Below are 12,793 nucleotides of genomic sequence, written 5' to 3'. Positions count from 1 at the left end.
TTATATGTGGGAAATTTTGAATATTTCTAGTGATAAAGAAATATTGATCTCTAAAATGTATTATGTACTTTGATTTATAAAGGAAAATCAAGGCTCTGAAGATATTATGGATGTTTTGCAGGCTGATAGTCCTAATCTAACATCTTTTTTAGAAGCTTCCATAGATAGTATACCCACTAGAGCCACTCTGAAAGTTACTTTAGTTTACCTTTAGTTTAGAGCAAAATAAGAATCTTGTGCTCCAAAAGTACTCTAAAACTAAAGAATTTCTTTTTTGTGGTCAGAGTGCAAGTTTTCCTTGATGTTTCCAGGAATACTCAGCTTAGAAGAAAACAGTTTTTACATTTGAGAAAGAGACTTGTGGCTTTAGGAATCACATTCATTCTTAGATTTCCTTGTAAATGCCTTGTAATGTTTCAGAAGAATAAGTTCATTTTTCTTGACTCTGTTCATCTGGAAACCTTTCTTGTGGATACGACTGGTTGATTAGGAATTTGGTAGCAGCTAGAATTAGGAGAGTTTGTGATACTGGTAAAATAAAATTAGATTTTTTTTCTCTCTATTAGAGTATTGATGCACTGTATTTTCTTTTATTTTTTGCTTTAAGTTTGCTTCCCATTTGTTAATGTGGTCTGGATTAATTGGAAGACTATGTAACAAGAACTGTGTGTTTGCTATTTCTTTTTGTATTTTCTTTGTATTCCAATTTGTTTGCTTGTTTTTTATTTCATTGTTATATGATGTTTAAAGAAATTAATAAAATATAAATTAAAAAAAGAGCCAACTCAAAATGACCACACTCTCTCTACCTTTAGCTCTACCTTGTGCCCTCAGGCTGTTGTCTCTCCCAGTTCTGGGAATGAAGGAAAAAGGGGGATTGGATCTTCCATGCCCTTGTCTGCTAGAGGTGGGACAGTACCAGTTATTGGAGCTCCAGTTTTTAGACCCCTCAGGTGACAGACTTGATTACCTGCCTGAAGTAATTATATTTGAGGTGCTCTGGTCAGCCATTTCTAGGACGGAGCTTTCTCCTACAACCAGGATGGATTCTATGTTTACCAAATGGGACTCTTTATCAGCTCTAATTAATTCTCACTCTTTAATAATTAAAGATATGAGGATCAAAATTAAAGGTTTAGAAGATAAATGTATAACTTTACAGAATAGTTATATGTCGTTAATTAAGAATAATTCGATATTACATACTAAAGTAGAAAATCTGTAATCGTAGGATGAATATTCATTTTATAAATTTTCCAAAATGTTCCCTTTGTTGTGCGGCGTGGCCGCGCAACCATGCGACCGGCCCGGCTTACCGACACGGCCGGGTCTGCGGCCGTAACTGCTCAATGGGGCATCCGGGACACCTCTTCCTGCTGGTCCTCCAACGTCCAATGTGCTCGCCCCGCCTCTTAAAGGGGCCAGGGACCAGGAAGTGTCCCAGCCCCAGGAAGTGACATCAGAAGACAGCCTCCTTAAAAGCCTTCGACCTGCCTGCCGGCCTTGCCTTGCAACAGGTCTTCCTGCTAGCTGCTTTGGTATCTTCCTGTTTTTGCTTTGTTCTGGACTGCCTGATTTGCCTGCCGCTTGCCCTAATTTGGATTACTATCGGACTCTGCCTGCCTGTCTGCCGCCTGCCTCTGACCCGGATTGCCTGACCTGCCTGCTTGCCTGCCCTGATTTGGATTACTATTGGAGTCTGCCTGCCTGTCTGCTGCCTGCCTCTGACCCGGATTGCCTGACCTGCCTGCTTGCCTACCGTCTGCCCTGATTCGGATTAATCTGGACTCTGCCTGCCTTTTGCCAGCATCCAACCCCAGGCCATGCCTGGATTCCATTCTACCAGGTGAGGCATTTTCCTGTTCCACCTTTTAAGTCTGCCTACCGATGGTGAGGACCCATGGGTCACCTCGCTGGTAGCCCCACCTCACCTCGGTCAAGGGTCCACATTCGGTTGGCATCAGCCAACAGTTTGCAGGGCCATTGACCTGGTGGACCTTTCGGGACTCCAGACCATTCCTGGGTTAGCCAGGAAGCTTCAGCAACAACAACATCTTGAGGTAGTGGTAGCCCCCATGGATCATTTCAATGCAGGTCTCGATGCTCTAACGGCAGCTGAAGCCCAACCCCTACCAGAGCCTCCTGCTTCATTAGCAGCTCCTGCTTCTCTGCATCTTCCAGTACCACCCAGGTACACTGGGGACCCCAAACTTTGTCGAGGATTCGTGAATCAATGCTTAATGCACTTTTTGCTACAACTGGCCCAATTCTCCACCGACGCCATCAAGACTACTTTCATCATTTTGCTATTGGATGGCAAGGCACTTGACTGGGCATCACCTTTATGGTTGTTGCGCCTGTCGGTCGCAGACAGCTGCGACCTCTCATGCTCACCTATTTTTTCCCTGCACCGGCTCTTTTAGGAAGAGTGGCATGCTCCGCCAGCGAACGCCGACTCCCCCGGCATCCTCGGGACGGCGTGGGCACTGTCGGCCACCATCTTGGATCCGGAATTATCTAGGGCGTGCACGCGCCAGGGCCTCCTTTGTATACGTCATGGCGGGAACCTCGGAGGCGTCCCCTCCGCATGACGTCATCCCGCTGATGTACTTAAGCCATTCGGCCCTCTCCTTCTACAAGTTAGAAAGGAGTTTCATCGTTGCTCAATTCCACACTACGTTGGGACTTGTTCCTGTGTCTCCAGTACTTGGACGCTCTAGGTACCTGCTTCTCGGGGGCCTTTCCGCATCCTGGCTATCTGCTCCTCGGAAGGCCTTCCTGCCTGGAGAATCTATTACTCACTACCTGGGACTCTATCTAGAACTTCCTTGTGAGTACACTATTGTATGCTACCATTTCAACCTTGCTGGGGAATCCCTACAGTGTACCCCGGACCTCAGGCCACTACTGTTCTCCCTTCAGCGACTTCTTTTCATCTCACTCTGCGCTGCAAAATACAGCTTCATTACCTAGCAGTTCCTCCGGACTCCTGCACCTCTGTTACCATCTACAGTGCAGACTCCTCGGCGTACCCTGCTCCGCGGGCCACTACCGGATCTGCACACTCAAGGTATTCTACTCTGCAAGGGGAACTCTCTGGCATACCCCGCTCTGTGGGCCACTACTGGATCTTCATTGCTGGGTTTACCACCACTACTAAGAACTGTATTTGCATTCCCGCTCTGCGGGTTCTGCTATTCTTTCCAGCTTAATAAAGTCTATTTTACAGATGTGTCCTATGCTGCTGAGACCACGTTTGTGGGTGGAGTCACCTCTAACCTCGACCCAGGGTTCACAACCTTACCAATTCATAACAATGGGAAAGGGTGGATCCCTTGCTCCAGGACATTCAACTTTTTCTACGAATGTTCAAACAGGCTTTCGAGGACCCTGGATGATCAGCCACGTTAAGCACAGATATGCTCCACTTCCGTCAGGGTGTCAGGCCCTTGATAGACTACGCTATCGAATTCCGTACCCTGTTGTTGGAGTTAAATTGACTTGAGGACAGTTTGCGGGCCATCTTTCTTGAAGGACTGTCACCATGCATCAAAGACGAATTAGCGGTGAGGGAGTTACCTAATTCATTGGACACTTTGATTGATCTTGCTGGGAGAATTGATGGACGCCTTCAGCAACGCGCTCGCAAGTCGCACCCTCCAAGAAGATTCCTACCTTTGGCTCCTTCCTTCTCTCACCCCCTTCTCCTCACCAGCTCGGAGGCCTCTTCTCTGGGGCAAGTCGATGAACCCATACAGCTTGGAAGAACCCACATCACATCTGAGGAGAAACTTCGTCGACGCCATTTGGGGCTATGTTTTTTCTGTGCTGGTAGAGAACATGTGGTAAATTCATGCCCCCAGAAGCTGGGAAATGAACTAGCCTAGTCGCCGGAGGGGAAACACTTCTAGGCTGCACCCACACATCCCCACAACTAACTCTTCCGATAACCATCCTGAAGGATGGGAGGGAGTTCCCCTTGCTGGCATTAATAGACTCTGGGGCTGAGGAAAACTTTGTCAGCAGAGCCCTGGTGAAAGAATTACAGCTAACCCTCTACGCTTGAGACCATCCTCTATATATTTCCTCGATCTATGGAGAGCCCCTGCTGGGGCATATCACATTTACGACTGAGACTTTACATCTCCGCACCGGACTCTTGCACTAGGAGCAGATCTCTTTCTATAAGAACATAAGAACATCAAGCCCAGCATCCTATTTCCAACAGAGGCCAAACCAGGCCACAAGAACCTGGCAATTACCCAAACACTAAGAAGATCCCATGCTACTGATGCAATTAATAGCAGTAGCTATTCCCTAAGTAAACTTGAATAATAGCCGTTAATGGACTTCTCCTCCAAGAACTTATCCAAACCTTTTTTGAACCCAGCTACACTAACTGCACCAACCACATCCTCTGGCAACAAATTCCAGAGCTCTACTGTGCGTTGAGTGAAAAATAATTTTCTCCGATTAGTCTTAAATGTGCTACTTGCTAACTTCATGGAATTCCCCCTAGTCCTTCTATTATTGAAAAGTGTAAATAACCGAGTCACATCTACTCGTTCAAAACCTCTCATGATCTTAAAGACCTCTATCATATCCCCCCTCAGCCATCTCTTCTCCAAGCTAAACAGCCCTAACCTCTTCAGCCTTTCCTCATTGGGAAGCTGTTCCATCCCATTTATCATTTTGGTTGCCCTTCTCTGTATCTTCTCCACTGCAACTATATCTTTTTTGAGATGCGGCGCCCAGAATTGTACACATTATTCAAGGTGCGGTCTCATCATGGAGCGATATAGAGGCATTATGACATTTTCCGTTTTATTAACCATTCCCTTCCTAATAATTCCTAACATTCTGCTCGCTTTTTTGACTGCTGCAGCACACTGAGCCGACAATTTTAAAGTATTATCCACTATGATGCCTAGATCTTTTTCCTGGGTGGTAGCTCCTAATATGGAACCTAACATTGTGTAACTACAGCAAGGGTTATTTTTCCCTATATTCAATACCTTGCACTTGTCCACATTAAATTTCATCTGCCATTTGGATGCCCAATCTTCCAATCTTGCAAGGTCCTACTGTAAAGTATCACAATCCACTTATCATTTAACTACTCTGAATAATTTTGTATCATCCGCAAATTTGATAACCTCACTCGTCGTATTCCTTTCCAGACCATTTATATATATATATATATTGAAAAGCACTGGTCCAAATACATATCCCTGAGGCACGCCACTGTTTACACTTTTCCACTGAGAAAATTGACCAATTAATCCTACTCTCTGTTTCCTGTCTTTTAACCAGTTTGTAATCCACAAAAGGACATCACTTCCTATCCCATGACTTTTTAGTTTTCTTAGAAGCCTCTCATGAGGGACTTTGTCAAACGCCTTCTGAAAATCCAAATACACTACTTCTACTGGTTCACCTTTATCCACATGTTTATTAAGCCCTTCAAAAAAATGAAGCAGATTTGTTAGGCGAGACTTCCCTTGGGTAAATCCATGTTGACTGTGTTCCATTAACCCATGTCTTTCTATATGCTTTATGATTTTGATCTTGAGAATAGTTTGTACTATTTTTCCTGGCACTGAAGTCAGGCTCACTGGTCTATAGTTACCCGGATCGCCCCTGGAGCCTTTTTTAAATATTGGGGTTACATTGGCCATCCTCCAGTCCAGTGGTTCTCAACCTTTTTTTGGCCGGGACACACCTGACAGATGGTTCTCACATGTGTGACACACTGAACATGTGACAGTCATGGGGCAAAATATAAATATACATTCTGCATCCTCAGGAACCCCCTCGACCCCCAAAAATGGGTGCAGAGCAGAACTAGGGCATTACCCGTAGAGCTCACCATACAAAAAAAGATATTCTGGTTCTGATGACATCTCAGTAAAAGCAAAACAAACTCTCTTTACTGACAAGCACAATACCCCTCCTTATGAAAAGACAGTAATTTACCACTACAAATATGTAACCAGGCCCTAAACACTAATACCCCTCCTATTAGGAAAACAGAGCAAGCCAAGCTGCTATAGATAGATACCCACTTAGAAATAATTGTAAAACTATACTAATAAATGTTATAAAACAGCTGATGAACAGAGTAACATCCAACAATTAAAAACTCATAAAAATTATTAAAAATTGTCCAAATATCAATAAAATATTTCAAAACAGCAGTCACATCACATAATACCCAATAATTAAAATGGCAGTCAATCAAGAAAAATAAACTTAAAAACCTGCCTTTACTTACCCTCTCCAGCAACTCTCCTACTCCTTTCCCTTGCAGGCCAATAGCACTCACCAGAAGCAGCATGGCTGCTGAAGCTCTGTCCTCACAGTCCTCTTCCTTAGGGCCCAAAACCAGTCTCTGTCTCACACAGACCAGTAACTTCCCTAACTAGTATCTCTTCCTCACACACACACACCAGTCACCTCCAGTCTCTGTCTCTCCCACACACACACCAGTCACCTTGGTGACCATTCTCTGTCTCTCTCACACACACACACACACACACACCAGTCACCTCCCTGACCAGTCTCTCTCAATCACACACATGCTCTGTCACTTACATATAAGCTCACACATAATCTGTCACTTACAACCACTCACACACACACTGCCACTCATGCACCCATTGTATCACACACACACAAACACACGGCCACTCATGCACCCAGGCACCCATTGTACCACACACATACAGACTGCCACTCATGCATCCATTGTACCACGCATTCACAAAGCTGCCACTCACCACCCAGGCACCCATTCTACCATACACACATACAAATCTGCCACTCACGCACCGAGGCATGCATTCTAACACACACACACACACACACACACACACACACAAAGCTGCCACTCACGCACCCAGGCATCCATTCTACCACTCACACACACACACACTCAAAGCTCCCTCTCATGCACCCAGGCATCCATTCTACCACACACACACAAGTTCTCACTCAGGTACCCATTCTACCACACACACACACACACACACACACACACACACAAGCTCTCACTCATGCACCCAGGCACCCATTCTACCACACACATACAAGCTCACATGGAGCCTCTTCTCATTGTTTGGCCCAATAAACCTAGCCTCCACTTCTCAGCCGCCTCTTGCCTGACCTCCGGCAGCGTGCAAATTCTCTCCAGTTGCCTTCTGCAGTGCGCAGGGTCTCTCCGCTCTTTGGCCCCGCCGGCGGTGGCACGCAGGTCTCTCTCCTCTTTGGCCATGCCGGCCTGGCCTCCAGCGGTGGCAAGCATCGTCTCTCCATTCTTCAGCCCCGCCCCTAGGGAGAAGGGAAGCACACGCAGGGCATTGGAACACCTGGAGCCGCGACACACCTGCCAGTGCTTGGCGACACACTGGTGTGTCGCAACACACCGGTTGAGAACCGCTGCTCCAGTCTTCAGGTACAATGGATGATTTTAATGATAGGTTACAAATTTTAACTAATAGATCAGAAATTTCATTTTTTAGTTCCTTCAGTACCCTAGGATGCATACCATCCGGTCCAGGTGATTTGCTACTCTTTAGTTTGTCAATCTAGCCTACTACATCTTCCAGGTTCACAGTGATTTAATTCAGTTCGTCTGACTCATCACCCCTGAAAACCATCTCCGGAACTGGTATCTCCCCAACATCCTCATTTTTAAACACGGAAGCAAAGAATTCATTTAGTCTTTCTGCAATGGCCTTATCTTCCATAAGAGCCCCTTTAACCCCTCGGTCATCTTGAGGGAGTCGGTTGGACCCCATGGTTTTGGGGTTACCTTGGCTCCAGCAACATTCTCCCGTGCTTGATTGAAGGACCCTCCAGCTCACCAGCTGGGGTTCTCAATGCTTCAAAACTTGCCTACAACACATATATCCTCCAAGAATCATTACCCTGGATACCACCTCATTGGATCTTCCACCACAGTATTGGGACTTTACAGATGTCTTTTGCAAAAATAAAGCAGAGATTCTGCCTGAACACTGAAGGTTTCTTTGCACTATTAACCTGTTACCAGGCACTCTTTCCCCCCCAGGGAAGGGTGTATCCTCTCTCCCCAGAAGAAACCAGGGCCATGTCCCAATACATTCAGGAAAATCTCGAAAAAGGGTTCATCCGACCATCCTCGTCACTGGCTGGTGCGGGTTTTTTTTTTGTCACCAAAAAAGATTATTATTATTATTATTATTATTTAGTGCTTTTTTATCCCGACATTCATGATACAGATCATATCATATCGGTTTACAAGGAACAAAGGGTTATAACGTTAACATTAACATTAACATTAAGATGGCTCCCTAAGCCCATGTATAGATTATCGAGGACTCAATGCTATTTCTAAAAAGGATAGATATCCTCTGCCACTCATCACAGAACTGTTAGATCGTCTTAAAACTGCCAAAACGTTTTCTAAGCTGGACCTGTGTGGAGCATACAACCTTGTCCATATCTGGCCGGGGGACGAATGGAAGACTGCCTTTAATACTCGAGACAGCCACTATGAGTACCTCGTCATGCCCTTTGGCCTATGCAATGCTCCCGCAGTGTTCCAGCATATGATGAATGAGATTTTTAGAAATCTCCTATATGACTCAGTGATTGTTTATCTTGATGACATCCTTATTTTTCCCGTGATATTCAGACTCATTGACAACAGGTATGAACTGTGTTACAATGCTTGCGAGCCCACCAACTTTATGCCAAGCTGGAAAAATGTGCATTCGAGCAAGAGAGTCTACCTTTCCTGGGCTACATTGTGTGCTGCCAAGGCTTCTGCATGGACCCTGAAAAGGTGCGCTGCATCCAGGATTGGGTCCAACCATCTACCCTCCGGGGCCTCCAAAGATTCCAGGATTTGCGAACTTTTATCGACATTTTATTCCGCATTTTTCCCAACTTGTGGCTCCACTAACCACACTTACGCGAAAGGGATCTGACGCCAAGAACTTGCCACCTGAGGCATGCTTAGCCTTTACAAGACTTAAGCAGGCCTTCCTACAGGAACCATGCCTCTGGCACCCTGATCCAGAATGCTCATTCATTATGGAAGTGGATGCTTGGGAGTGGGAGCAGTGCTAAGCAGTGCTAAGCGAGAGGGCAGATTCCTGGACCTTACGACCTTGTTCTTTTTTTCACGCAAGTTCACTTCCACGGGGTGTAACTATGGTATAAAAGATAAGGAACTCCTTGCCATCAAGTTAGCCTTGGAGGAATGGCAGCACTGGTTGAAGGGGGCACATCATCGGATCACGACTTTCACAGATCATAAGAACCTCAAATACCTGCATCAGGCACAACATCTTTAATCCTCGTCAGGCCCAATGGTCACTTTTCTTTGCCCGATTTAATTTTGAACTACGTTACCGCCAGGCCGAAAAGAACGCCAGGGCAGACGTGCTCTCTCGCTCTTTTGAAGCCAATGAAACCCTGGAACCACCGGTATACATTATAGATCCAGCCCAGATTCTTCTAGCTGCGACCTTACCCATACACTCCGGGAAGACTGTGGTTCCCACTAGGCATCATCAAATGGTCTTAGAGTAGGCCCACGATTCTCTCGTGGTGGGACATTCAGGCCAACATCGTACGATGGATCTACTCAGATGATATTATTGGTGGCCATCTATGACACACGATGTAGAATCCTATGTAGAATCCTGTCCCACCTGTGCCCAAACCAAGCCACCCGTAGGAAAACCATGGGGACTTCTACAACCTTTGCATGCTCCCAAACAATCTTGCACACATTTTTCTACTGATATTATTGTGGATCTTCCCACGTCCCATGGCTGTACTGTCATCTGGGTAGTCATGGATCGATTCTCGAAGATGGCTCATATTGTGGCCCTCCCTGGCCTCCCATCTGTGCCAGAGCTGGCACATCTGTTTATCTCCATGTCTTCCATTTACATGGCCTTCCTTGTCGCATCATCTCTGATTGAGGTGTGCAATTAACTGCTAAATATTGGCAATCCCTTTGCCGGAAATTCAATATCCATCTGGGTCTCACTAGTGCTTATCACCCCCAGGCCAATGGGCAAGTGGAAAGACTCAATCGTACCTTAAAACCTTCTTCAGAACATTTACCAATACTCATCAGGACAATTGGGCTGACCTTCTTCCTTGGGTGGAATTCTCACATAATTCCCACATCAGTTCCTCCACAGGCACTTCTCCCTTTCAGGTAGTTTATGGGAGACAACCATTACCACCCCTTCCCTTACCTCTCTCCATACCCTCCCCTGCTGCTCAATTGACAGCTGTCAATCTGCACAATCTCTGGTGACAGACTGAAGAACTGATCCATAAAGCCGACCTACGGGCCAGAAAGGTAGCTGACAGCCATCGACGACTGGCACCCCGATTTCATCCTGGTGAAAAGGTCTGGTTGTGTACATGTAACATACGCCTTAGAGTTCCATCCATGAAGTTGGCACCATGCTATTTTGGCCCTTTTTCTGTAATACAGTGCATGGGGCCAGTCTCCTACCAGCTGCGGCTATCAAGATACATGATGTCTTTCACGTATCTTTGTTGAAACCTCTCATTCTTTCCTAGCCGTCTCGCAAACTACCTGAACCCTCCCAAGTGTCAACAGAGGACGATCAGATCTTTGAAGTTCAAGAGATTCTGGACATTCGTCATGGCCGGAACCGCTGGGAGTAACTCATATCGTGGGGAGGCTTTGGTCCCGAAGAAAATACTTGGGAACCCGCATCCCATATACTTGATAAAAACTTCTTGTGCCAGTTTCACAGTGCCCATCCTCGGAAACCCAGACCTCCTGGGAGGAGGCCTAAAAGGGGGATACTGTTGCACGACGCAACCGCACAGCCGCGCGACCAGCCCAGCTTATCGACATGGCCAGGTCTGCGGCCGTAACTGCTCAACGGGGCATCTGGGAATCTCTTCATGCCGGACCTTTGATGTCACGGAATGCGGGTGGGCCTCCAGGTGCTCGCCCCGCCTCTTAAAGGGGCCAGGGACCAGGAAGTGTCCCAGCCCCAGGAAGTGACATCGGAAGACAGCTTCCTTAAAAGCCATGGACCTGTCTGCCAGCCTTGCCTTGCAACAGGTCTTCCTGCTAGCTGCTTTGGTGTCGTGCTGTTTTTGCTTTGATCTAGATTGCCTGACTTGCTTGCCGCCTGCCCTGATTTGGATTACTACTGGACTCTGCCTGCCTGTCTGCTGCCTGCCTCTGACCTGGATTGACTGACTTGCCTGCCACCTGCCCTGATTTGGATTACTATTGGACTCTGCCAGCCTGTCTGCCGCTTGCCTCTAACCCGGATTGACTGACCTGCCTGCTTGCCTGCCACCTGCCCTGATTTGGATTACTATTGGACTCTGCCTGCCTGTCTGCCACCTGCCTCTGACCCGGATTGCCTGACCTACCTGCTTGCCTACCGTCTGCCCTGATTCGGATTACTCTGGACGCTGCCTGCCTTCTGCCAGCCTCCGACCCCAGGCCATGCCTGGATTCCATTCTACCAGGTGAGGGGTTTTCCTGTTCCACCTTTTGAATCTACCTACCGACGGTGAGGATCCATGGGTCACCTCGCTGGCAGCCTTACCTCACCTCGGTCAAAGGTCCACATTCGGCTGGTATCAGCCAACACCCTTATCCCTTATGTGGAATTGCTTAAAAATTTTTTCTTAGAATTTTTAAAGCTTTCTTAAAGCAACACTTCTCAACCGGTGTGTCGGGACACACCAGTGTGTCGCCAAGCACTGGCAGGTGTGTCACATGCTCCCGGTCTCTCCCGCTGCTCTTCCTTCCCTGCTGCCGTTGCCACCGGGCTATCAGTATGTTCAAGCCCAGTGGGAACGGCAGCGGTGGTAGAAGAAGCTGTGGCACCCGTGGCTGGCCTTTTCTTCTTCCCGACCCGGATCAGGAAGTGATACGCGGTGTGCGGGAAGGAGAAAGAGCCGTGCCACGTGGAAAAATAGCAGCGGCGGCAGCAGCATCGGCTCCCGAGCAATTGAAGCAGCCAGTAATCAGGAAAGGAGACAGCAGCATGAGCCTCCCGCAGCCGATGGAATTCTTTTTTCTTGGCCTGCGGGGGCTGGAGGAGGAGGCTGCTGCAGCTACCATTTGTGCTCGGGGGGGGGGGGGGGGAGGGGGAGAGGAAGTGAGTGAGAGAAAGAGAGAGAGAGAAGCAGCCAGCCAGCCAGCCTGTGTGTGATTGAGAGCATGTGTGTGATTGAAACTGGTCAGAGAGCTGATGTGTGTGTATATGTGAGAGACAATGAAAGTGACTGCTCAGGGAGATGACTGATGTGTATGTGAGAGTGTGAGACATTAGTCAGGGAGGTGACTGATGTGTGTGTGTGTGTGTGTGAGAGAGAGAAAAAGCATGGAAGTGAGAAATCTGGGTATGTGAGAAAGCATGGGTATAAGAAGCCTGGTGTTGGGGTGTGTGTGTGTGTGAAAAATCATGGGAGTGAGAAGCCTGATTATGTGAGAGAGAGCATGGGAGTGGGAAGCCTGTATGTGTGCATGCATGAGAGAGAGAGAGACTGGTTGGTAAGGTGACGGTGTGTGTGAGAGAAAGAGACTGGTATGTGTGAATGTGAGAGAAAGAATGTGATTCAGGGAATGAGAAGCCTGTGCACATGGAGAGTGAGCATGGAAATGAGAGAGAGACTGGGGTGTGTAACAGAGGGAAAGTGATTATGGGAATGAGAAGCCTGTGCATGTGAAGAGAGTGAGCATGGGAGTGAGAAACCTGGGTGTGTGTGAGATATAGCATGGGAG

Source organism: Rhinatrema bivittatum, chromosome 2 (genome assembly GCF_901001135.1).
Source record: "Rhinatrema bivittatum chromosome 2, aRhiBiv1.1, whole genome shotgun sequence".
Classification (NCBI taxonomy): domain Eukaryota; kingdom Metazoa; phylum Chordata; class Amphibia; order Gymnophiona; family Rhinatrematidae; genus Rhinatrema; species Rhinatrema bivittatum.
The sequence above is the reverse complement of the archived record's forward strand: the minus strand, read 5'-3'. Positions refer to the sequence as shown.